General features: G+C 41.0%; 1 long non-coding RNA gene across 1 annotated transcript; it reads left to right on the plus strand.

Moving 5' to 3' along the window:
- The first annotated feature begins 429 nt into the window (after nucleotides 1–429).
- On the plus strand, nucleotides 430–25,226 carry LOC119746285. Its single transcript, XR_005273718.1, has 2 exons — nucleotides 430–1,336; nucleotides 22,874–25,226. It is a non-coding gene; the product is annotated as an uncharacterized LOC119746285 (long non-coding RNA).
- The last annotated feature ends 2,257 nt before the right edge of the window (nucleotides 25,227–27,483 follow it).

Consider the following 27,483-nt stretch of genomic DNA (forward strand, 5'->3'; position numbering starts at 1 on the left):
AAGGGCAAATTTAATGATTACTGGTGTTAGGCTGAATTGGTTGCCATGGACATCCTACGGAATTTGTTTTGGTACCATATTGAACCCCCCCCCCCCCAGATAAAAGTTAAGAAGAGTCACCAGATTTCATGCCCATCAGCTTAAGTGTTCCAGGCTATTACAAAAAATTCAGTGGGGGGATTAATCACTACTGAGATGTTGTAGTTAAAAAAAAATTAATTCGATGAATGTTTTACGGGGGAAATGTTTGCCTGCTGGCAATTATTTTTCTGCAACCAAGTGTAGTCAAATTCACATAATGCGCATGCGCCAGTTGTGGAATGATTCTGGGATTTAACATCCCTTACAAACAATCCTCCGCAGCCACGTATGAGGGGGAAAAGTGACATTTATTTCAACGATCAGTAAGGGACTTGATTAAACACAATTTAAGAAAGAAAATTCACTTACATGTACGTGAATCCACGCATGCGCATTACAGTAAATGACTTGGCCAGCCTGCAGAAGATAAAACCTGCTGCCTGCTGTGGAGGTCTGATCATTAAGCTGAGGACGTGATAACCCACCATGCTGCTATTATGTCCAAATATATACTAGGGATGTATAGCAATTTAAAAATAGTAGCTAGATTTTGCCACCTTGGATGGCACCAGTGGGTGAATTTTGGGGTCCAGGCCCATGGACTACTTGTCTGCTTTGTCAGTCTTATTTTCAGTTGATTGCAAAATCAGTGCTTCCGAGTCTGACCATGGAGCTAAGCATACAGTATTCAGACCTTTGTTTATCATACTCACTATGTGTACATATGTACAGTGTACATACATGTATGTGTGTACCTTTCTAGTGAGGATGCTAACTGAAGACTCTGGTTGTTCCCAACTGGTGCTTTGTTGATCGAACCAGTCCCACATACGCATGTCATTGTCCCTTCCCCCTGTATTTACTCACACAACTGTCTGCCTGATCACCACTCTCTCCCTCAGGCCACTTGTACAATTTATTTTCAGAAGCCAGGGAGTTCATGGTTAATGAATTTCTGCTATTATTCTTGGGCTGTCCGCAATCACACCCTGAAGGATACAAGTATGCCTGGGTTGCTGGGTCTGGATGAATGACGGGCTACTGTCCTCTGACCTGTGCTAAGAACCTCCCGTGTTGATTCAGGGCTGGCTGTGGCAAGAGGTGATAGAATTCAGGAGGAGCACATAGGGACCCACTTGTTCTACCCTTGCTTCTGGGGTACCTCTGTTTGCACTTGATGAAGTTACAGTAACAATGTATGGATTTTGGAAAAGGTTAGGTGTACTGATGCAGAGTACATGGAAGTTGAATAACGGTAAGCTCTTTGACTGTACCATCATTTAAACCACCAGGAAAATGGACTTTTTAAATAATGACGAACAAAGAAACTTGGGGTAAAAAAAAGAAATGTTAGATTTTTGTCATTTGCATACAATGACACTGTGTACTACCGGTATGTATGTAAGTGGCCCACACAATTGTAATTATTTCATACAGTGGGACCCAAACACTAGTTGTGTGATAGGTTTTGGGGGGATCAAAAACTTTGGGCAACCACTTGAAAGTAACGGTCCTCACAACTGAAACCTCCCCACAATGGAGTGTGAGCCAAGACATGTCAAAGTATTGGTACTTGGCTAATTGTCAACCACAGAATGATTCATTCGCTGAGTTCAATTTTTTTGAATAGGGAAGAACAGAAATGTTCGTATCATTTCCTTATAGAAATGAAGTTCATGTTTTGAACATTCTAAAATATTTCCGAATCAAAATTTCACCTATTGATTAAATGACTGAGTCTTGTCACCACTGCAGTGTGTGTCAGTGGATTATTACATGTACATTGCAGTACATGTATATGAACTATGTGGCACATGTACATGTAGTAGGCCTACTACATGTATGACGTGTGAACAGAATGATATTGACATACATTTAACATTCATGAGAGAAAGGTCTATGGTTCAACCGTTCTCAGACAACTAACACAGCTTTGTCATTCTTCATGAATATTATTATTAATGATACAACTTTACCATGCAGTACTTCTATGCATGATGTGTATATGTATGCATTTTGATCTCACTGTAGTGGGGCATCACTGTCAAATAGCAAATCCTTTTTGCCGTAATGCAATAAAAGCATAGGCTTATTATTCTGTAACATTGAGGAAGGCAGTATTAAGATGTTTTGTTTGGCACCAAGCCACCAACAGTAAACCAGCAAACATAAAACACTAGCTAGGCCAATATTTGAAACTACCATCACATCTCTTCAAATCTCTTCAATTTAGTCAAGCCCACTAAATGGATTTGATCATGAAATAGTCAACCTCAACAAAGCTGTGATAGGAGAAACTTCCAACAAGATTCTAGCAGACTCGGGGAATAAAATGCCCCTGACATCTTCTGATAAACCAGCTGGTTAGTTTGATAGACAGCGCACAAGCCAAGAATTTGAACTCTTCGGTCCTGTCACTCCCCCAACTCCATTTTAAGCAACAGAAGGAAATCATCAACTTGTCCCGGCTTGGTGAATTGTTATAATTCTGTCTTGTTTGTATGTTTTGTATTGACCCTAAGGGTCTACGATTAGGGACTAGGCAGTGAGAGATATTCAGCCAAAATGGACAGTTTGTCATATAAATATTTATGTGCAGTGATGTGTGTGCAAATGTAGTCCCCCAAAGAAAAAAAGGAGGTCACTGAAGACAAAGTTGGGTTATGTTTTTACCCTTAGCCTAAATGATAAAAAAAGTTCTTGAAATGTGCCTCATATATGACAGAGTATTACCCTTGAAGGTGTGTTTTTTTGTTCACTGTATTTATTTTTATCTGTCAGGTTTGAAAAGCGTGAACAGTGGAGATGTGGGATTGGAATAGTGCAAAGTTGAAGTACATGTATGAAGGAATAGAGTATAACATCATGTCTGTGCCAGCACGGGGCTGTTATTTCTTGTTCCCTTGATCAAATATAATTATATAATTTTGGATGGCTTTGAGGTGGATACAAGAATATATTGCACTCCCTGTGACAATATTGCACGAGTCAAAGACTCGTGCAATATTGTCATAGCTCGTGCAATATATTCTTGTATCCACTGAAAAAAAAGCCATCCAATATTCTTATTATTATTTATATCAGGCTGACTTGATCCGCAAGAAATACAATTTAAGACACTGTCTTCATTTCATCTTTTTCGTCAAACTATTTGAAGCTACTGTAATTGTTGACAACAGTGCGCGTTGTTGACAACCTGGCCTTCTTCTTGCTGCATGCGCGCAGCGTGTTGCATGTTCGACGAAACGCGCGCGCTATATACGCTCTGTTGAGTGGTTAACAACTGTGACTTTCTATGCTCTTTGCCATCATGTGGGAACCAGCAAAATGCCCGGATGACTGCAATAATAATATTATTATGCAGTCAACCGGGTACCATAATATTGCAGTCATCGGGTACTTTTTATGAAAGCATGCAATACGCTGATTTTCTTTTACCGCTGGAAGCCTGATATAAATAACAATCGACAACATTTGATAGATGTGATCGGCAAACAGATAATTAGATGTGATACATGTTTTACAAATGTAATGTTCTTGATGCATGTCATTTGAACCACGTGTAAAGGTGTTGTTTTTTTGTCTACCCTTATGTTTGATACTCACTTTGGTTATTTGTTACATCTCACAGAATCCACACTTGACATTCAACTCCTACTTGAGTACCATTATACAGGTAATATCCTCCACAATCCTTCTATCTTTCAAGCGTCCATGCTAATACTCAAACCAGCAAAACAAACGCTGCTTGATATTGAACAGGCCTTTTTTCAAACAGTAATTCCCCCTTGCAATGACGGTGGTGCATGGAAGAGTAGGCTGACTAGCATAAGCCATACCCCACTATCTCTACCATCTCTTCTCCCTAATGCTGTTTCACTTTATCAGCCTTGGAGACGAACATGCTTTTAGACGGATTCCCGGCGGGATTGGCGTTATCGCGCAGCATCTGCAGATTAACCCTCTTAACAGACTGCGGCAAAACTGTGTCTTAAATGCATCACGTCTTGCATCTTGTTTGACTCTGTAATGGAAGGACTAGACTATTTGCAAACACAACGCAGCCAGTGAGATCGTCGTCGCAGTGTGAATTTCAGCCTTGAAAACTGCTTTTGGTTGGGAAAAGGCAGGCCTAAAATGCTGTTGTTCATGGTTTGCTTCTATTGGATTTAAATATTGTACGCATCCTCATCGAAGTTGCTGCAATTAAAACATTAATCATGATATACATGTACAGTCTCTTAATGTACAATGTATGAAGTTTCAAACAAACACATTAAAAGCAATATTTATAACTAAATACGATGTGGGGTAGCTACAATCCTGGCCAAATCTCGCTGGGACCCCCCACCGCTCAATGTTGTCTCTCATTGCGCGGTGTGGGCTCCATCCCCTGAAGAGAACAACATGGAGCGGGGGAGTTGGTGACCGTTGGAGGCTAAGGTTATTTCCAAGTGTCCCAACCATTTTGGCCGGGATTGTAGGTTGGGATTGCAGGGTTAAGGGTATACATGTCAGTTAAAAAGGAAAAGAGTGGCAAATGGAGGGGGAGTAACTAAACAAACACAACAAACAACAACAACAACAACAACTGACAAATCAAATAAATACTTCACAGTAAGTATCTAAACAAAAACAGGGGCTAGGGAGTAGGGAGGAAGGAAGGTCTTTCCATGTGAAGCTGTGTTTCAGTCTGCTACTTGGTCTTCATGAGCATAACAGCCATGAGTGCTGCCCCTATAACCATTTCAAATAAAGGGGGGGGGGACAAACCTGTGTTCACAGGAACGGAGTGCTCATCTCTCTTTCGAAGCGATTGGGCCAGACTCAAGTCCATGAAATACTGGTGTGGGGGGATCGCCGAACCTCCTCCACAGCGAGTCTGTTAACACCTGGGTTGAGAGGAGTAATTGAGGTAAAGCGCCTTACTCAAGGGCACAACACGCATGGCCACGGCGGGGCTCGAACCCACAATCTCACGATCATGAATCCTGTGCCCTACAGCAAGACCACACCAAAAAAAGTTAGCAAGGAATCTTTTCACACAGGTAAGCAATGCACACAACATTTCAAAGCAAACAACCTTTGTTTCAGTTTACCAAACACTTTTTAATATTCTGTCTTTTAAACTGAAAATAAATGTCACAGATTTTTTAAACATAGTTATATTTTAAACAACTAGAGAGCGCACTCTGTATACTGATCAGGATAGGTCATAAGTCACAGTCTTAGCAATGGCTTGGAAATGCCATAGCTTGGTCCAAGTAAACAAACTGCGCAAGTGCACTCGCAGTCTACGCGTGCAAGGTGTTCGCACGTCATAGTGCCCCCTATTGTCGCTAATCGTCATTCCTTTGTTTGTTCTTTAAATTTTTAGCAACAGCTCTCATTGGTTTTGTACACGAATTTCAATCGTAGACTATTGGTCAATCGTGGACGTACTGTTCGTGCCCTAAACCTTTTGCCCTAGGCCCACGATTGCCGGTGTTTACAGGCAGGCCTACACCGCGTTATGGGGAAGTTTTTTATTGTTAGGCAAATTAAGACCAAGTCGTGGGGACTTTCTGCTGTCCCCACAGCGTTTTCGGTCGCCACAAATATGTTGTGACGACGAGCGTACACGTATGTCCCCACAACTAAAAATAATGTAAAGGTGTTCAATAATGTAAATACTCACCCAAACACACACCATTAAAAAGAATACATAACAAAAGAAAACGACCATTTTGATATTAGGCGCAGGGATTTTACAATGACACACAACACAAATATACAAATCCTGTCAGTAAATATAGAAACAGTGATAATATATTGGTACAACTGAAACACAAATCAGGTCATGTTCCAACATTCACTCATACGCACTGCTCTACCGACTGCCATTTTCTGCAGTGGCACCAGGCTAGTGCGAGTCGCGCTCAGGCAATACGCACCCACTCCAGGCTCCTTCGACCACTAGGGCTACCAAATGCACGCGCGCCTCGTCTTTAATAACGGGTAAGGCATGCGCGCGGTCATGGCACTACCTCAGAAATGACTTCTAATTTTGTTCGGCAAATTACACTTTACAAGGCACTAACATTGACAGATTATAATTCTTTGTGCTTTCATTAGATATATGTTGTTGAACTTGTAATTACCCGGTCATCAACAAGGTTTTTGTCAATTAATGGGGGGGGGGGGGGGTTCAGACTGCATGATGAATGTAATATGCACATGTAGAGCATGGTTTGAAGCTTTGGTACTATACATAAAGGTTCATACCTCTTGTGAATTTCACTGAGAAGCGAATTTGTTAGGGTAACTGCAAGCGTCACAGTGAAACTTCAGTCACTGACTTCATGAACCTCGCTTCGCTTTCGCTTTCACATGAAGTTTAATTGAACCCGGCCTTGCCTTGTAAAACATTTTTATAAAAATAAAAAATTCTTGTTACTTGTAAAACAGTTTGGCAACTCCAAACAATCCAGAAAGCACTTGAAATGAAATGCCTGCCTGTGTGATTGGGTGGAATAGGGCCTAGGTTCAAATGAGTCACATTGGCTCCACTGTTCTCAACTACCTTCGCTGTGTTTGCTGTTTCAATTTAAATCCAATGAGAGGCAGCGAGCACTGCGGCTGAAAAATCCACACAACCAGAAGAGAAAAAGTGCAAGCTGTCATTCTTTGTCAGCAAATGCCGGGCTTTTTTTTTTCAACTCTTGGCTGCGACCCAGTGTATATCTACATAAACACCGCCCGTATCTTTTGTCTGCCCTCTCCGACAATCTGTGCCGTGGTTTGCAACTTGATCATCGGGTTGGAAAAGAGGGGTGGTGTTTGCCGTTCCAATTAACTCCCAATATCAGAGCAGAGGGAGGCATTAAGGATGCCAGTAATTAGTGGCTTCGGTAGCTTCACTCTGCATATGCACTGTGTTTCTGTCTATTATACTGGCCCAACTTCTTGGAGAAAGAGATGGCAGCAAAGGGAAAACGCCTGGTAGAAAATTAACTGTAAACCAGTTTGTTGTAAATGTTATTGGTTCGCTGTGTTGCCTGACTGGAATAATATTCTTTTGCACCTTTAAATTTTTTGTTTAGACATAGTTGTCACATATGTGATCAAAGTCAAATGAGAGAAAGACAGGCCTGGAATTGTATTACTGTTAGTTTGTCTTACAGTCACTATGTGGACATGTGAACAAAAGATATCCACATAATGCAGGTTGTGTTGACGTTATGTGGACTAAGCCGTGTCTGCATAACGTTTTGCCCTCCCTGGAAAACAGGTTTAGAGTCATTTTCGGGTTAAAGTTATCCGTTGCAGAATGAAGAGAAACATTCCAGGAAATAAAAAAAAAAAATTGGGGGTTGAAAGAGTTTTCACAGTTTAAGTAAAGTTATTTTTTGTACCGAGTTTTCTTAACTACACGTATACATGTAAAACAAACGTGTGTGTATGTGTGTGTGTTTGTTGCTTATTTTTTTCCCCCATTCGCCACAGCTTTTCCTCTAAATGGAACATATTATTAACTCGAAACAAGGAACAAATATCGATCCTGATCTTGAGGTGTGCATATTACTGTGACGTTATGATGATATCAGGTATGGAATTACACTTAATCTTTGGAAAATGTTATACAAATATTGAGTGGCTCAGCGTGGAATGGGAGGAATATTATCGCAAGGTATAATCTGGACTTTTCCATTTCACGAGGTGAAGCCGAGTGAAATGGAAAAGTCCAGACTTTACCGAGCGATAATAATCCTCCCATTTCACAATTTAAAGCCACTCAACATTTGTTTTATATAACTGACATATAGATCCTTGTCATTTGATATATTTGAACTTTTATTTCAATACAAAACTGGAGGAAAATGTATTTCTCTCTTCCAAACCACCCCTTCACGAAAATGTTTGAACCCAACGCTGTAGCGCTGGCTCTTTGGAACAATACGCGCAACGCTGAACGCGCACACTCCGGCATGCATTTGCATACAAATACCGCGTAATGGAACAAGAATGATCCTAACTGTTCAATAGTATTTCCCATTCCCCATGGGCGGATAGTACTTTTTGAGCCGTGGCGTGAATGGGAGCAATAACGAATGTCACGTGATGTGAGTTCAACCAATCATATGACAAGGATCTGTATGTCGGTTATATAATATGAACTATGGAACTTTTAACGTCACATGTTCTAATCTAATTGGCCATACCTTGAGAAACATTGTTGGGAGGGCAGATTTGCTTGTCTATGCTTTACCTTGCTGTTACCATGAGAAAGTCAAAATAAGGTTAAAGAGGTTGTGGAATGCTCGAAGACATTTCCGTCATTTTTTGTGTATATGTAGCCTAAGGTGTGATGAAATAAAAACGACTATTGTGTCTGTTGTGAAATGAGTACAAAAGGTACTTTTGAGAGCTGTTTTTCAGGTCCTGTCTCGACCCGAACGTGCAATTTGTGTAAAAGTCGTCGTTGGGGGCAGCAAACAAAACATAGTAAATCGTGACGTAAAAAACAGGACTCCCGATGCAAACGAGTCCTGTTTATTACGTCATGATTTACTATGTTTTGTTTGCTGCCCCCAACGACGACTTTTACACAAATTGCACGTTCGGGTCGAAACAGGACCTGAAAAACAGCTTATTTCATGACAGACACAATAGTCGTTTTTATTTCATCACACCTTAGGCTACATATACCCGAAAAATGACGGAAATGTAATCGAGCATTCCACAACCTCTTTAATTCAAAATGCCAACAAAAGCTTCAAATCAAAACACACCCAATTTCTTTCAAATGGTTCACTGGATGAAGATGAATCCTGGTTTGAACTAGAACCATGATCTCCAGATCAATTTTTTTATAAAATTGCAAATGTCACTGCTATACTAGTGCGTCTTCTCTTTGTGTGCATTCATTCATGTTAATCTATTGTTGAGTAAAGGTAGTTTTTTGCTGCCTTGTGTACAATTCTTGTAATTGCTGAAAAACAAAACAAGGTCTTTGTACTCTTCATGTAGGTCTTTGGTCTGTATGCTTCAGTAATGTATTGACCAGGAACCAACTTTAGAAAGTGTGCCTTGTAGGCAGTTTAATTTTCCTGCTAGAGCTTATTAAATATGACTGGAATGCAGGTATTGTGGTCAAAACATTGTTTATCACAAAACATGGCCCACAAACTGCTGTATATGTACATTTGTATACCAGGCCTGATGCAGAGAGTGGCATGGCTGGCCAGTAGTCTTAGTGACCATGCATTTGCAATAATTCTGCTAAACATTTGTACACTAAACCAATTGAAGAATGTGAACTGCGTCCGAAGCCTGACGGTACTAAGGGAATTGCTTTGTTCAGTTCTGTGTTTTCTTGCAGAGGTGTTATGTTGATATAGCATTTGCAGTGTGAATGTTAGTGTGCTCAGGAAGTCAACTTAACCTGTTAAAATGTTAGCATTGGATGGAAACCTTATCCCTGCACTGCTGCAAGCACAATTCACTTGACTCTGTGGCGCTTCTTTCTTTACATCAGCCCAAAAAAATTGGCAGTAGTCCTGGGCCCTGTAACCCAGTAGCCTGAGCTGCATGCAAACATACAGACAGACACACACACACACACATGTCCTCTAAAACCGGAACCCTCCACAAGAAATAATTGTTTTCAAAGACCCCCCTCTCAGGTTGGCAATGGGTTAATACAATAGCACCACTGGCCAGGATGTGCCTAGGGTTGAAACAGGAGACCTAGAAGGGTGAGACATGCTGAGGCGATAACAGCAAAGAGACAGAGCGGGGGAAGGCAGTTGGCAAGAAAAAGAAAAATTGACTGCCGGCCAAAGGGACTGGCAGAGTGTAAGGGCACTCTCCCCACTTGAGAAGCTTTTTACATTGTTTGCCCACACCAGCCCCTATACTCCATCTAAACATGGCATATGGTGTTTGGCTTGCACTCCATGCAAGTGTCGCATAGGCAGCCATGCACACGCACACGCAGGCAGAAGAAGGGGAGGCAAATTTAGTGAGCTTTTATCGCGGATGATGGATGGGGTGGGTGTAACTTGACTGTGGGTCGTAGTATAGTAAGGCCCTGTGTGTTCAACATAACGGTTGAGCTGGCACTAGAGTATACATATTAGCTGGGATGTGCACATTTGTATGCACTTTTTTGGGGGGAGGGGTGGGGAGGGGAGGGGGAGGATGTTGATTGTGTATACCAGTGTGGGTACACACATGCGCACTCACACCCCAGACTCATTGGCAGCCTAGGGGCTAGACATTGATATGATTTGATACACGATAACCCGCCGCCGCAATAACCCGCCGCCACGAGAGGGCGTTATCAGGACCGACCAATATCTATATTATCGGTTGTGTAAAGCGCGTTCACCTGTTCGGCCTAATATATGCAAAAACATTTCATAGTAATTCCGAACCAAACTCTTAAATTTCTTCCAGTAGTATAAAAAATGCAGCAAGATTTTGTGCAACTTCACTGGTCAGCTCTTTCGTTGTGTGTACAATGTAGTATGCGTGGGACGGAAAATGGACCGTAATTGCCTGCAGAAGAAGCGCATGCGCACTAGTTACCATAATCCTTAGACGTTGATATGGACAGTCGCGGGTGATATTGGTTGGTCGTGATAACGCCCTCTCGCGGCGGCAGGTTATCGCGGCGGGTTATCGCGTATCAAACCATATATCAACGTCTAGCCCCTAGACTACCAGGTAAGAGGCTTTTTTGATTGTAGTTTGTACTGTGCCCTGTTACATGTAAGCAGAAAGAGATTAACCCTCATCAACTAAATTAAAAAGGCTTTAGTTGACATGTCTGAATAAATGATATGAAAGATGGGACTAGACTTGCCAATAGTCCAATGTTTCTTTATGTCTGACTGAGCAGGCGCTGCCAAAACAAGTAAAGCATTTGGCATTTCATAAGATGGAATTTTGCGTCGGGGTGATGTAAATCAAATTAGGTTTTGCCCTTCACTGACATATATAAACACTGTATACTCAGTGTACATGATTCTAACCAGCCATTCGATCTCGTTAGCTCGGTGGTCGAGTGGTAAGACATCTGCACTAGAAAGCAGGAGGTCGTGGGTTCGAGTCCCACCCGAGTTATTTTTCCAACTTTCACTCGGGAGGTAACACACTTAGTATACAGTGTTTACAGTGTCGATGAAGGGCAAAACCTAATTTGATTTACATTTGTGTTGAAATGATGATTTTCAGTGAATTGAATAAGGCTGTGTTTGCACTCTTTTTGTATCATTGTGCTGGTGAAGACAAGTGATATTATTTCACTGCATTTGAAACCAAAACAACGTGGGTTGATGTTGGTTTCAGTGATATCAGCCTTGTGGGTATTAATAGTCAATCATTGAGGAATTTGAGTCGTCAATGGAACATGAAAGTTGAAGATTTGTTTTAACCTGTCAGAGGACTGAAGTAGAAGAAGTGTTTCTGCAGTATGGTAATGAGTTTTGGAAGAGAAAGCTTGTAAGTGGCAACAAATATGGAAACCCTGTTTTTGCTTTTTATTGGAAAGTTAGGCCCAAAAAAAATCAACAATTCTGCTTCCGGTTACCCTACCTACCCTATTTTGACAGCCCCAACCCTAATTTTTTTGTGAAAAATGAGGGGGAAAAAACAAAAATCATCAATTGCTACCTTTTTTTACCTTTGACTTACACGCAGACACCTCCATATGATCGTACACAAAAATTGCACAAAAAAAAAAAAAAATCCCTACCTACCTACCCTATTTTCAAATGCCATGTAATCGGAAGCAGAACTATTTTTTGGGGGGGTGGGGGGCCTTATGACCTGACATAATTGTTGGCTTTGCATATTTATGTGTCTGCAAGAGTAATGCATAATAATAAAGCAACTTACGTGTATAGAGTGCTAAATTGCCAAAGGATACCAAGGCGCATACTGTAAACCAATGAGCTTAGATGGAAATTAACGAGAAAACATTTATAAACAGATTCATTTCAATCTGACAGCTTGGTTGTGTGGAACCATTCTTGCATTGGGAGGGGTAACATCATAGTACAGAGAAGGTACTTGGTGTGTATTATCAGTGGGTTTTGGTTGTAACTGTACATGTCTGTATAGTGAATGATCCTGTCTGTCATTTGACCATAGCATTCAGGAAGGCTACGGTACTTTGAAGCTTCATTGGTGATAGTGGTGGTGCTGCATTGATGACTTCCTTGTTTCTTTGAGTTCTCATTGGACGGGGTTTATTTAACTGATGCGGGTCATGGCATCTTCTTATGCACCAAATGTATGTAATTTCACTCAACCCATAGGTGTTGGTGACGCCAATTTTTTGTTACCTTTTAAATATTGTTCATCCAGTGACCTTGTTTGCACAAATACAGAATGTATCGTGTATGTGATTTGTGCTTCTGTCATAATACCGGTACTCTGTGAATAATAGTACTTTGTGAAATTTGTTATTTGCCAAATTATTTTGTCCAGTCTTGATATTGATAATGTTCAGTAGATATGTTTAGGAATCTCTGTGGATGCTCCATGGTGGCCTTGTCTGTATGTATGCCCTGAGACTAAGTTGACACAGCAAGGGTTTCTGAATGCTTTGGTCAAGCTGTATACAAACATCACTTTCTGTCTGTGAAACTCAAAGCAAACAAACCTGTTTCCCCTACAGCAACCTGTCCCTAAGCAAGGTCAAGTCAGCTTGGCCTCCATACCTGTCCTGACCTTCCCTGCCCAAATCACTGAGTATGCTGCCACAATCTCTGGTTACCCAGGATGGTACCAGGGGATGGCCTCCAGGCTATTTTCCCCCTTGGTGATTGCAAACAATTAGTGTCTTTGTGTGTGGCACCTGGGTTGTTAGTGATTAGAAACAATAGTACCTGAGAGCACAATTAGAGAGTCACTCTGGAGGAATGTTGGGGCACACCTGTTGGCTAGCTGATAGGATGGGGCTGGCCATTTTAAATGTACCTTTCATTTTGGTCTGCACAAAAGAATGGTCTGCCATATTAAGGTGTATCCCAGCCCATGGCTCATCTTGGGTACATTCTCCCTACACACTTGGAGCCCAAATCCATTTTATGTGCATGTGGTTCATTCTATCAATGTGGGGCCCACTTTTTCCTCCTGTCCCTGTTATGTCTGACCATGGAGCTCCATAATCTGACGTGTATGCGTTTATAATTATGAATTAGTCATCTTCCAAATGTGATTATAAACAGCAGCATCTAGCCAGGGTTCTCATTCTGGGGGGGGGGGGGGGGGGGGGGGGCCTAGTGAGGGGGGGGGCTCGATGTTACTGTGCGGGAGCTCCAAATTTCATCTGTGCTAAAACTTTGAAAGGTAGACAGGGTTTTTTTTCACCGGACACCCGGTCTCCGCAAAATCAAAAGTGGGGTGGGGAGGGGCTCTCGACATCATCTTCCCGTGGGGGCGCTGTTTAAAACCGAAATCAGAGTCAACGTCAGACAATAGGTGGCGCTATTCACTGACGTTTTTTAACATCCAATAGTGAAAAAGGCTTTTTCGGGAAAGATATATAAAAGTGTGAAGAGTGCTTATTAAGGTTGATACAAAACACTCACAGCTTTGTGTTTGAGGTAAACGATTTGCTCTTTTACTTGTAAAATAATTTTTAGAGTTGACGCACGATTCCAAAGACAATCGGACAAAAATAAAATTTCAAAATGGTGGGCAGAGGTGATTCAACGACCATTTCGTGAAGGAACAAAATCGTACACAAACAGCCGTCGAAAATGCTATGTTATTATCCTTGTCCAAGATGTTTAGATTATTTAAAACGTTGCGCAGCTACGCCACGTTTTGTGAAATCTATCGTAAGTTTATTGTGCAGCTGCGCAACAAAGCAAGTCCTATGCATGGCGTTAGTCACGCACTGTTTGTGAAATCGACTATAGGCGTCTCAAGGACTGACTATGAAATGACTCTCAACGTGTTCCACAACATCAATTTTCCCCAGCTATTACAGTACAGAAGTCTGGAAACCTTTACAATTTTAGTCTCATTTTGTGGTAGCAGATCATATGCATCTGACAGCAAAATTCTGTATGAGGTCCCTAATTACAGCACCCATTTGGAGATAATTATGTTACTTGACATTCACTTGGGGGCAAAAGACTCACCTGTTGCACAGGTGAAAGCCCAGACCCACTGGCTCTGTTATTCTTTAATTTTCCTGATGGCTACATTTGAGAGCCAGGCAAGTACTCAGTTGTATGTGATCATGGCAGGGCAATGACAAGGGTTTGCTTCTTGGGGCTAGGTTCAATTGATGGCAGTGCAAAAGTGCAATCAGTTTCAAAGCTGTACTTTCGTCAGTTTTAAGGTTGCCTTTATTGGACACTGCATACCGTAGATTTGAAAATGATGAAAGTAAAGGCAAACACTGAGTATTAAACGTCCGCTTATAATGCAAATGTCTGTTAACCATATCAGCACCCGATTTCACGAAGCGCTGCGACGCGTAGCAACTCACTTGCAGCGCGTCGTATCATCCATTTCACGAAAGTTGCGATGTGTTGAACGCGTCGTAAGTTCCTTGACAACGGCTTAAAACACGTCGCAAGTTACGACGTGTCTAATGGTCATCGCAAACTAAGATTAGAGTCCCCTTCTTAGCCAGTTTAATGCCATAAACATTACATAAATGAGATTACATGTATAATACCGAGGCAATGTGTGTAAATTTGTAAATAGTTATGAATAATTATGAATTAGACCGAAATATTGCAGTTGAAATTTCAAAGTAGCTATATACAGTCCACTGAGAGCTTGTTTTCCTTAAAAATTGCATCGCACGACCGCCATTTTGTTTCAGACGACTTTTTACTGTATGCTGACTAAATATATGAAACAGTCACCGAGTTGTGCTACAAATACACATACGCGTCGCACTTCCGACGTGTTTTGTGAAATGGATTGCAGGATGCGTTGCAGCTGCGACGCATTGTAGGGATACGACGTGTCGCAGCGCTGCGATGCATTGTAAGTTATGAAAAGTTTAATGAAATCGGGTGCTGGACCCAAGAGGAAAAATGCCTCCTCAAATGCTTTTTTATAAGTACATTTTGTATATCACTGAAGTGCTTGGGCTGATAAAATTTTGTGACTTTTCCTAAATTTTATCAGGGGTCAGTATAGCCTTTCGACAAGGCCACCGTGGCTTAGAGCGGCGAAGCTGCGAAATCACAAAGCGACTGGAGCACAGTCTAAGCCAGCATGCGCGAGTGGCAAGGCCACGAGGCCATTTTCTAACTTGATGTACATGTAGGTGTGTGCGTGCGCGTCACACATCCAGGTACATGTAGTAGCCACGCAGGCCTTTATTAGTCTAGTGATTGGTCGAAATTTTGCTTCGCCGCTTCTTCTAATAATGCCATTTAAAGCATGATGGCCTTGGTGAAAGGCTAGGGTCAGTATGTTACCAAAACCAATTTTGTGGGATGTCCATGGTTGACATGGCAGCAGATTGTACAAAAATGGAATGATGTATTTTGGTCAAAAACACTATTCTTTTCTCAATCCGATTAAAAATATTAACTTAAGACCATCAATTGCCCAATTGATGAACTGTGATGCATTCTAGGAATCTAGTATAATGGCTTTTATTGATGGTTGTGTTTTTTTAGTATTTCTCTACTTATTAATTTTATTTTGGGGTATTTTTTTCGGGGGGGGGGGATTTTTGAATTTAAAAAATCAATAACAGTTCCACCAACAATTCTTCATACCATCCAGAATGTGGTGCAACATTCAAATTTCAAACAAAATATTACTTTCATTTACATAAATAGTAACAGTACTCCAGAATTGTCGGAATTGATGTGTAATTAGTATTTGAGAACATTTGTGCCAAAATTTGTAGCATTTTTAATGAAAATTGCATAAATTATGTCAAAAAATAATTTTTAGTCGTTGACTAGTGCAACCAAATGACATTACCTGTAACTTTTACAAAAGTAGACTAGAAACAATTATGTTACTTGTTGGGGACACACACTGCATGCTATTTAGCATTTATGTCACCCGTAAACTGACCCAGACAGGCATCCCGAGTCCATAATTGCACCACAATTCAACATCCATGTATTTGAAGCTGGTTGCTGTTGCACTGAATTGGTTCATAGAGGCCCATAGATGGAATGCATATCAGTGAAGCTTGTTCATGCCATCTCAGAATAAGGTGGGCACATGTGCCCTAGCCGACACCGTGCTAATGGCAAGTTTTCTATTGCTGGCCAAATTAGGACCAAGTCATGGGGACTTTCCGCTGTCCCCATAGCGTCTTCGGTCCCCACAATAACTATTGCTCAACAGGTGTGTGGTCCCGTGTGATCATGTACCATGTGTTTTGTCTGTATCATCTGTTGTGACAATCTTGTAAACCTGTTCAGTAGCAGTCGGAGTGCTTTTGTAGTACTCAGTCTCAACAAAAACAATTCAAATTCATCAACACCAAACACTGCAGCTACTGAGCTAGACACTGGGATGGATATAGTGAATATCCTATTTGACATCAGTGTTTGGTGGAAACATTTATATGCAAAGCATCATTTCAGGAATTACTCCGTTGATTCATGTGTGTGTGTGTGTGGTGGGCTGCATTCTTGCATCACCCGGTCATCTCCTAAAGAGTGTTTACATCAGGAGAAAAAAAATAAACGGATTTCCCTGTGACATCATGGGAAACATTTTATGCATTGTAATTAATTCCACGCAGAGGAATATAATCAAATTAGCTGCAAGCGCTGGAGGGGATACATTGCCCTGGCAAATTCCTGCCAGTGTTAAACACACGGACACCCCACTGCCTAACAAATATGATAAATGATACACTAGCAGGAGAGAGAGTGAGTTAGCCAGTCAGTGAGTTGTCTTGACTGGCTTCTGCGCTCCGGTTTTTAAGTGTTTAGTGCGGCTAATAGGGCAAGGCACTATACGGCACGTTCACTTTGATTGAAGTACTATTGACATGATGCTCCACTGCAAAGCTCGTACTGGAGACCATGTACAGTCGTGTTGGCCCATTGAATATTAACACTCGCTGCTTTCCAAAGCAAATTGCTGAGCGTGGCACCATCCCCCTCTTGACTTGTTACGCGTCATTTCCGAAATAGCATCTTTCGGAAGGTGGTAGTTTTTTTTTTTTTTGCTGTCATCCACTCTCAAAGCAGTGGGATTTTTTTTGTTTGAAAAAAAAATGAAAGAAAAAAAGATGTGGAATTCTTACCAGCCTTGGCAACGTAGAGGTGAGGGTGATAGAGGCAGGAGCACTCCATGCAGAATGGTATGGATTGGATGGAATGTCTGCGGCAGATTTTGAGCCGCCTTTGGTGCCTCTTGTCAAGCTTGTGAAGCCTAACATATGGCAATGAAAATACAAGGCTGTCTGGCCAAACTCACTGCATGCTCCAAAGAGTCAGTGGAATGCAAATGCTTGAAGAATAAAAGCTTGTCTCATCATGCTTCTTGCAGCCCTTGTGTACATGTACTTTGGAGGATGTACGTATATTTTGCTTGTAAAAATTGTCTAAATCATGTCTAGACAAAACTTTCTTGTGACAAACAGGTTTAACAAAAAGACCTTTTGAGGAAAAAAAAAAAAAGGCTCTACATTTTTTTAATTCGTCATTTTTCCACTTTTTTTCACAAATATCTAGCGATAAGTGTTACTGGGTTCATTACACAACACATGGGACCTACGGCTTTACGTCCCATCCGAAGGATGAAGCAATAATGGTAAAGTGCCTTGCTCAAGAGCACAAGCACCATGTTCCCACGGTCAGGATCCAAACTCATGTACCACAGCACACAAATCAAACAACGTAACCATCGGATGTAGTTTGTCCAATGGAGGTTGTTGGTTTGACCTTAATTGTTCTGTTTTCCCAAATTGAAATGCAGGCTCAACCTTGGTTTCCTGTTGCCTTGCCTGGACTGAAACATCCTTTGTATTTTCTAATGTGATGACATAAGAAAGAAGTACTAGCCAACAGGAGATCGTGTGTTTGGTGTACCCTTTTTGTGGGCATGTTGGGATTTCATTTGTTAATATATGTGTGCAATTTGCAAAATGAGACAGGATTTTATCTACATACATGTTTTCATCGTACGTTCATATAGAGACATGGAACTGTACAGGTTTCAATTGGGCTGTCTGCAGTGCACAGTTGTGTGGGAACGCATTATTCCACCTCTGGATCATCACACATTTGCACATACAATGTACATGTAAGGGTCCACTGTACTAATTCAAGCCCCATTGAAAACAGTGTAAAATCAACAAAGTTCAGGGCCAAGTAACATGCAAGCCAACATCACTGGGGTTTCTGAAACAAAAATTAAATTATTGTCTTGTCTTTCATCTTTTCATTTCTTTTCAATTTTACATACATTAGCCAATTACATTTTTAAATATTCACACCCAAATAAAATCACCTCCCGAAAAGTGATAGTTCCCGAGCCTGCATGTAGCCATTTTACAAGTGGCATCCTTCCACTTTCACAGGCAAATAGGACCCATTTTTTCATCCGTGATTTTATTAAGCCTGCCCTCAGATGGAAGCCCCAAAACCAGGGAGTTGATCCTTGGGTATATTTAAACAATTCCACCGTTTTTAAAGCCAAACGGTCTCCGTTTTCAAAAGAAATTGTGGGGGCACTTTTTATGCTAATCAGCTGGCGTAGAAATTCTCGCTTGAATTAGTTCAGTGCACCCTGTAACCCCATTTGGTGACAGTTATCAGCAGTGAGGCTTTGCCTTGTCTGCATTGTAGTAGGGAAGGCAGTTTTGCCACCTGATGACACCTGCCTCCCTGGTCATCAACTCCTGAACACACTCATAACTTACTCAGCCTCATTCCACTTTGTTGCGTAATAGTATAGCAGTGATGAGGGAATAACTGCCAAAACAAATGCTATTGCTTCCAAATTGTGTCAAGACGTTCTGACACAAATGTGTCAAGTAAAGCAGAACCCATATTGTAACCTGGGCTTAACCGTGCCCACCCCAACAATGGGGACAGTCGTTTATTTTCTTCCCATAAAGGGAAATAATTATTCATTTCTTGTCCGAGTTGTTTGGACAAAACCAGGCAACACTGGGTAGCGACATGCTGGTATGAAGCACAGTTGAGGTTCGATTTTACGTTTACAATTGCAAGTCTTCCCCACAATTGTTGCAAGTCAACCTCACCTCGGCCTAATCTGCTGTCTTTTAAGTGTTTGACATTGCCAAGGGCAGACTAATAAATAGAAGTGTTTGTGAAATGTTCAACAGAACCAATGAAGGATGGGCCGAGGGATTTCAAGCTGACAGGTGTACCAGTAGTGAATATAGACTAATGATGATCACACAAAGGATGATAACATCAATGGCTACAAACACAGCTCAATTCATGCACAAGCAAATACATCATATAATATAGAGGCAGCCCTCGACTGTTGAAGGTGTACACTGCCCTCTGCTGGACACATACACGTACATGTACATCATTTTGTTAAGTGTACATACACACAGGTGTTGTATATATTTTACACTCTTTACATTATATGAAGGTGTGAGTGAAATAGATGTACATATACCACATAAAGAAAATAATCCCAATTAGTTGGCATTTTGCTTGCATTTAGTGTTTCAAATTGTTTACTTACTGCAGTCCAAAGGTTTGGGTGAAAGGAATCCCACATGATGTCTTACATTTTTGGAGGCAATGGTGACAAACCCTGTTTGTTTGCCCTGCCTGTGTGCTCTAACCTTACATACTCTTTGTGGACCTGTGAACAAAAGAGGTCCACAGGATGCAGGAAGTGTGAATGCTTTGTGGACTTGCACATGTCCACACTAGGTTCCCCCTCTCTGGAAAACAGGTTTAGTTTAGAGGCATTTTTGGGTTAGGGTTCTGCGTCGCCAAATGAAGAGGAACACTCAAGGAAATCATGATAAAAAATGTGGGTTGAAAGAGTGTTCACAGTGGGAGTAGAATGAGTTTTTTCTCCGGTATTTCTTAACTACACGAATACAAAGGAATGTCCACAGTAGGTAGGTAAGGTAAGGCTGTGTGTGTGTACGTGTTCAGCAGCAAATAAAGCCATCAAATCTATACCCAGTATGATATGTGACAGAGGGGTACCATCTTTGGCATAAATCCTTTGCGTTTTTATCACTTCTTATTTTTAAACTGCCCGTGTTTGATAAGCCCTCTTTTGGATTTTTGAGGAGCGCTATTTTTGGCGCTCCTTCGAGACAGTCGGGGAGCACAGTAGGATCGCCTGCGCGATCGCGCTCCTTAAAAATGAAGGAATGCCCTATACACACCGTAGACTATTGTTACCTAACACATCCCCCCCCCCCAGATATCTCAAAAGAATTCCTGATATTCTGGTAACACAATGACCAACACAAAAGAGGGTGTGGGGGTTCCCTCTATCACATGTCATGCTACATGTACATATACATGTACGTACAAATCAGAGCTGCTGTTTAAGAAGGATAAAGCTTCGGATCTGTTGTTTTATAAAATGTCATTGAGTTAGGAGTGCAAAGACCACATTAATTCAATACAGACTTTAAACAATGTCAGAACACGCCATTCCATCAAAGTTCTGAAAGAAAATGTGTGGCTGGAATTCCAACTATCTCTGTAATGGCTCAATTTAGAGGACCAAAAATTGTGTCTCAATATTGCTTTGTATTCTAATTCTTGAAAAAAATGCAAGTTAGCAAGGCTTAGTTATGTCAAATAATATATTCTATTTTTCATTGATCTGTCGATTTTCTAGGAAACGTAATCTAGATCCCAAACGGGCACATCCAAGGGGAAAGAGCGCCTTTCTTTAATACATTTGTCAGCTCATGTTCATTCAAATAGGATTACTAATGTTGGTAGTCCTGGAACAGTGCCTGCCTCAAAGGTTAGCATTCATTGAGAACAACTTATTGATGGTTCTCAAACAGTGCCCATGATGAACTGCTTGTTTGACATAGGATTACATACATGTGGCAATGGTAGCGCAACGTGGGCACAAATAATCTCAATCAAAATTATTGTCATTTTCCTTGAAAGGAAAATAAATGCCATTGTCCTATTTGAGCAACAAATAAACTTTGCTTGCAATGCTATATTTTTAACTTCTGCTTTTGCCATGCTTGAGTGTTCTTTGTTAGCCGTCTATGTTGATAATCCTGCTGCTACCGGTACATCATTCTTGAAATCTATTGTGTATTGTTGTTTAGGAGAATCTGTGTTCATATTAGGCCAAAAAAAAATAGTAAGTCTCTGGTCAGACCAAAGTTCCGGATTTGACTGAGCGGTGCGTTTTTGTGTGTTTTTTTTTTTAAGCTTGGATTGTAAAGACAGGGTGGGTACTATTTTGCTTTTTGTGTCCTTATATACCTTGGTGCCCTCCATCATTTGGAGTCGAGCTGCCCATGAAAATTTGAGGCAGTGCGTAAATAGAGGGCGCTGTTGTAGCTACCACTGAAAATGTTTTTAAAAAAATATTGACGCGCATGATCTAAATTGACAAAGTATTCACTTTTGTCCCTTTTTTGACTTTTACCATTCTTTTTTGTTGCATTTTTTATGCGAAGAAATTGAATATCTCCAAAAAAACCCACTAATTTTCCCCCCATATGTTAACATAGCTGGGACACCATCATGAAAATGAAAGTTAAGTGAATGAGAAGTCTGTCATATTGATCCTTGATTACCTGTTAAGTGTTGTGTGTATGTACATGTACAATGTACTTCTTGGTCTGTACTATCTGTTATCTACTATTCACTCCAGTCTTCTGATGAGATCAACAATCCATAGCTATCTGAATCCATCTTACTGAAGCACATGGAATTATGTACATGTATTCCATTAGGCTGTGGTGGTTATGTGTGTTTCTCCTTGTAGCTAGCTTGATGTATTTACCGCGGTACCTCACTGCTTCCATATTTTGCCTTTGTCGCGGGCTTTGGATACAGATCAAGTCATGCAAGATTCCATTAGGGGGCTCATGGCAATTGACCGATAAAGTTCCAGCCAAAGTTGATGATATTGCGCAGGGTAAACCTACTGTCTTGAGGTTCAGGTGCCATGTTTGTATCAACGACATCAGCCTTTGATGTTGTTAAAGGGATGAGCTGTTGTTTTGGTGTGTGTAGCAAGGGGTTAGAGTGTAGCTTGGCAAAATAACGAAGAAGAAAAAAGAAAAAGGGAACAATGCAGAGGGGAGTATTAAATGTGATGTTGTTAACCAAAGATGATCGTTTATTGTAGTTGTGGAATTCTGTTTGTTGCAGCAAGCTTTAATCTTTACTGTTTGATGATTTTTGATAAATTAAAGTGCCTAAAGTAAAAGTTGACGTGGTTATTGGTTTCTTTTTATCCCCCTGGCTGAAGCCGGAGGGGGATATTGCGCTAGCGTATTCCTTCTGCGTGTATGTATGTATGTGCATGTTTATGGTGTAAATCGAGGACACACACGTGCAACATCATCGATGAATCGAGGACAGAAACCGAATCGAGGACTCCTCGGTTGGAAAACGAGGAGCCGACAACAGGGAAAAGGAGTTTTGGCACATTAACTTTACCCCACCACCACATATAATCAGCCGCCTTATTCATTCACTCTTTTGGGTTCAGGAGTTTGGTTATCTCATTCTTATTGAGTGTGTCCGCCCTGAAATCATGATTTTTTTTCTTCTCATCTTTAACTCCAAGATGAAATAAAGATAGACGTCGATCACCATTGACTTCTCCATGTCAATTTTTGTAATTACAGAGAAAGACAAAGAGCGAGACATGCCATTACGGACATCCTTTGAGTTGCGTTTCCCTGAGTCATCTTGGGAGGATGCAGTCAAGTTCTTTGGTGGAGGTTCATCATGACATTAACTCCTCCACATTGGTTCAAGTGGCTTTCAAGGTTTGTTGAAGAAACCGGAACAAAATCAAATCGCTACAGCGGCCAATTTCACAAAAAGCTGTGACACATCTTACTGGTTTCAAAGTATTAAAGAGTGCGACACATTCTGCAACAGGTTTTGACATTCTTGACCATGCAGTGTGTATGTATGTGTACAGGTGGGCGGGCCATCACCGCGTTGGGGGGAAGTTTTTATTGTAAGGCAAATTAGGACCGAGTTATGGGGACTTTCTGCTGTCCCCACAGTGTCTTCGGTCCCCATAGTACCATGGGACAACTCGTATGTAGTCCCTACAACTATGGAACAAGTATGTGTGCGCATGCTGCACACATACACACAGACCAAGCGAAACCCAGACTTGGTCAAGTCTAGTGAAAACCATATTCTTTCATTCTTGAAATAGAGTGATGATTTGGGTTTTCAAAAAGGTGTCAATGGTATTTTGTGTGCTGTACTGCATGTAAGAAATATTGGCCGCCATTTTTTTTAACTTGAAGCTCACATTGATTGTTTACATCCGTACATTTGTTTTTACATGTTTTATTAAGTGATTAAAAACAAACATGATACATCCATAAAAAGGGTAATTTTATTCTTGTCTAAGAATAATCATTCCTGAAACTGTATTTATAATATAGCATGTTGATTAAAGGTCAATTAGCAATTTTGTGCAACTTCACTGGTCAGCTCTTTTGTTGTGTGTAGTATGTGTGGGACTGAAAATGGACCGTAATTGCCTGCTGAAGTGTCGCAAGTGCACTATTTTCCCCCATTTTTTTTTTTGGGGGGGGGGAATTTTAGGAATTGGCCTAGACGTTGTTACTGACGGTTCGTGGATGATATTGGTTGGTTGTAATAACGCCCTCTCGCGGTGGCGGGTTATCGCATATCAAACCATGACAACGTCTAGCCCCTAGACTAACTGTGCAGTTGTTAATGAACTAGTCCAGCACCTACATGTAATTTCATGGGATTATACAGCATCCCTCTGCATGATATTGTCAAGAGTTATGTGTTATATCAGCATGAATAACACAACTCTTTATTGCAGCCTGAAATGGCGTACAAGCCTCACTGACAATATCTGGGAAAACTTGTTACCCTTTTAACATGAATTTTATCGAGTAATATGCATAAAAATCCCTTTGCATGCCGCAGTTATTTGTTTAGGCTATCTTATGAGCCTGAATTGCCTGTGCTCTTCAACAAATGAGATTTGTTTTTCTGCTTAACAAATGTTCAATTTGTGTGTTTTATTTTAAAGAAACAATTTTTCTATTTTGAGGTATGTTTTCATCGGCATTGGTTAGTTTGTTGGTTGGGTGGTTGGTTGGTCTGTAAACAAGATAACTCACAAAGTTATGGATGGATTTGCATGGAAACCTTTTTAGGGGTGGTCCTTGGTACAAATACAAATCGAAGTGATCTGGATCTGGTTCTGGATCCAGATTTCTTGTAAAGGATTCTTCACCATTTATGTTAGTTAGTGTTTCTTTTGGGTATACTGACAATATGGCGGAGAATTGTTTAGCCTTGGCGGAGGTTCGCGCTCTAGTTTTGAATTGCTTTTGTACACAAACAAACAGATCCCTCCTACAAGTAGTCTGGTTCCTACTCCCTACATTCCTGATTCTGATAGGAGGTGGGGGGGGGGGGGCAACCAGTCTACCAGAATTTAAAACAGGGATATCTTTTTTTGGAAGGGGGGTGTGAAACTCAAATATTGGACAGATATTACATCTTGACTTCAGTATAGCAATGTATGCAGAAGAGGTCTGCTCATGCGTAGCCCTGTGGAACAAAGGTATGCTGTGTAAAGGATGATGATACTTGATCCAGTAGACCCAAGAAGCAGTCTATTGAGCAGGTATCATGCTTGTATTATTGAAATCAATCACAGTGTGGAAAAAGCCACCTTGTAAACAATGCTAAAATGGTATGTCACTTTTCACTAGACATCAAGCTCAGCAGTTTTATGCAAAATGGATGCACTCGTGATTAGTACATGTCCATGTAGCCTGAAATTGGACGCATTCTCTTGTGATATGTTCTCATATCTTTATGTGGCTTCCCAGTAACTTTCGCATACCCCAACACTTAAAGGTCCGTCACTTGAATGTGGCAAACATTATGAGTTGTATGAATCGGAAAAATATCGCTACAGATGTTGTTTTGTACTAAAGGTATTAAACTACTTTTTTATTAGTTAAGTAAAGTCTGTCGCGAGCCAATGTGGCTCATCAGGCCGGTGTTTATCTCCGGTTTCTGTGGCATGAAAAGACTGAGAATATTTCTACTCCCCCTGGATGGGATGCTAGTCCATCGCACATTACTCCTTAGCTAATGCTGGTACCCATTTATACTCCTGGGTGGAGAGGGGCAAGTGGGGGTGAAGTGGCTTGCCCAAGGACACAACATATGACCAGCAGCTAGATTCGAGCCCCGGACCCTCTGATCAAGAGTCACGAACCCTAACCACTAGGCCACACACTCACCCTTATTTTTTTTTGTTAAGGACTTTAATTTACATTTCAATTGATATTGAGTGTGGAATTTGGTTCATCAAAATCTCCAGTTGTTTTTCAGGATTTGAAGCCACAATCTTCTGAGGCTGATATATTGTCATCCGCTCGGCCACTGACGGATGACAATATGTCAGCCTCAACCAATTCACAGTCAATGAATTGGTTGTTTGGAATCCTGTAACCTTATACATTCCGATGTGACACTGTACAAGTAAATGTAAACCTAAATCACTGTGGGAGTGATGCTTCCCTGGTATCTATCAATTTATGCATGAAACATATGGAGAACGAAAGGAAGTGTGTTAAGATGAAGTGTGTCCTCCACCTTGTGTGTTGTAGGCATCCTTATAGCTTGACAGTACAGTATATGCACATTGAAATGTTCATGTTGCCTTGGGCCAATTTCACGGCGCTGCTAAGTACAAAAAGTTGCTTAGCACAAAAAGTCTGTCTTATAAAAGCAGGTTACCAGCCAAAACTCCATGTGATTTTGTTTGCTTATTATGAAAATCACATGGAGTTTTGGCTGGTAACCTGTTTTTGTAAGCCAGACTTTGTTTGTGTGCTTAGCAGCGCCGTGAAATTGGGCCCTTGGTACATCTAGTCATTGACAGCGTGTCCAACTTTAATGGTTCCAGCAATATCAGTGCCACATATGGCCCATCCCAAGCTAATTCAGAAGTCACTACTATGTTTATTGAGTCTTGCACAAAATCCTGGGTTTTTCTGTGGATTAAAATGTTTGAATGTATTATAGTTAAGTATCCTGATAATATGTCAGTGTGGACAGTTAGTTTGAAGTGAGTGAGTGGGGAAGGGGGTAAGCTTATAACAGTTTTGTAATGTACTCTTACAATGGATGTTGTGGATTTCTACTGCAGTGGGTTTTAGAAGCTTTTACTGCGGTGGTGTCACGCTCACGCGCATGGTGCATGCGTTCTTAAAGACTAGGCGCGCGCACATTCCTTTTGGTTGAAGGCACTGATCTCTATATAAAGACTGGATAGCGGATATGCATACAACATTCACACAGTAGACTTTACATATTGACCAATTCGCCCCGGTCTCACAAAGATGGCCGCGTATAATACGAACGTTCTACGCGTAAATACGCGCGCGGTGTATCAACAGTTGACGCGCATTTTGGTCACGTACACATATTATGATGGTCTAAAAGGGACACATTTCCGTAGTGATTATTATTTCAAAACGCCGAAAAAAGTTATATTTGCGGCATTTTAGTAACCACGACGTTAGAAAAATTGTAGTTAACCTTGGTCAGTGGTGGTGGTCAAAATATAAGTCAAGTGAACCGCGACGTTACAAAAGAAATCATGCCGTCTATAAAAACGGCATCTTGTCCTTTGTAGATCACCAGCCGGTCTCACCAATATGGCGTCAAATTCGTACATTGTGCGGCTCTGTATTAGCTATCCAGTCTTTATATAGAGATCAGTGGTTGAAGGAGCCCAGAGAGCGTGCCTACTACCTGAGCGCGACTCACGCGAGCCTTGCGCCACCGCAGAAAATGGCTGCAGCCGGATTTGTCTTACATGATGAGGAGTCCAATTTGGTATTTCAACTGTGCATGTGTACATTCAGATTTGGAAAAGCACAGTACACAAATGTAGACAATTTTATGAGGAAGACAGGCGGTAAATGACTTTGAAATCTACAAATGTTCATGCAATCTAAATAACAAGTCCTATAGTGTTGTAGGCACAAAGGGGACTTCTGTTTCATTGAGAAGTAGTTTCTGTTGAAATGCCATAAAAGGCTGAACTAAAAAAATATTAATAAGGGGAAAAACTATAGGATTGATCTATCTTTCTCACCCAAACAGTTACCCTCCCTTTGACTTTCTTCCTCATTTTAAAGCTCTTTAAGTTTCCTGGACCCCTTTCATATTTGAATCACTTTTTATAGACCTGCTTATTATG

Source organism: Patiria miniata, unplaced genomic scaffold (assembly GCF_015706575.1).
Source record: "Patiria miniata isolate m_02_andy unplaced genomic scaffold, ASM1570657v1 HiC_scaffold_7, whole genome shotgun sequence".
NCBI classification, from domain to species: Eukaryota; Metazoa; Echinodermata; class Asteroidea; order Valvatida; family Asterinidae; genus Patiria; species Patiria miniata.